The sequence below is a fragment of the Acanthochromis polyacanthus genome, chromosome 1 (assembly GCF_021347895.1).
Source record: "Acanthochromis polyacanthus isolate Apoly-LR-REF ecotype Palm Island chromosome 1, KAUST_Apoly_ChrSc, whole genome shotgun sequence".
In the NCBI taxonomy this organism is placed as follows: Eukaryota; Metazoa; Chordata; class Actinopteri; family Pomacentridae; genus Acanthochromis; species Acanthochromis polyacanthus.
In genome coordinates, this window is record NC_067113.1 from 59,056,933 (window position 1) to 59,057,335 (window position 403).

Below are 403 nucleotides of genomic sequence, written 5' to 3' on the forward strand. Positions count from 1 at the left end.
CCTTTGCGGTTATTTTGCATCCCTCTGCTAAATTTGGTTGTCTAATTGTGTCTTTATATCTTTGTACTTTTTGATTTTGGGCTTCATTTTGGTTTTGTGTCTCCTTTGGGTCAGTTTTTTGTTTGGGCTTTGTGATCATTTGGCATCTGCTGATGATTTTGTCTCTTCTTTGGGGCTTTTTAGTTCCATCCTATGATGCCTTCAGGTCTTTTTCCACCTTTTAAACTCTCATTTAATTCAGAATTTGGACAGAAACGCACCAGTCAGATCGATTCTGGTGGACTTTGATCGAGGTTTTGAGGAACAACGGGGTGAGCAGAGAGTTTGTGCTCCCTGAACAGCAGGATGAAAACTCCTCCTCCTCCTCCTTGGTTTAATCCTCGCTTCACGCTGAGAGTTTCAG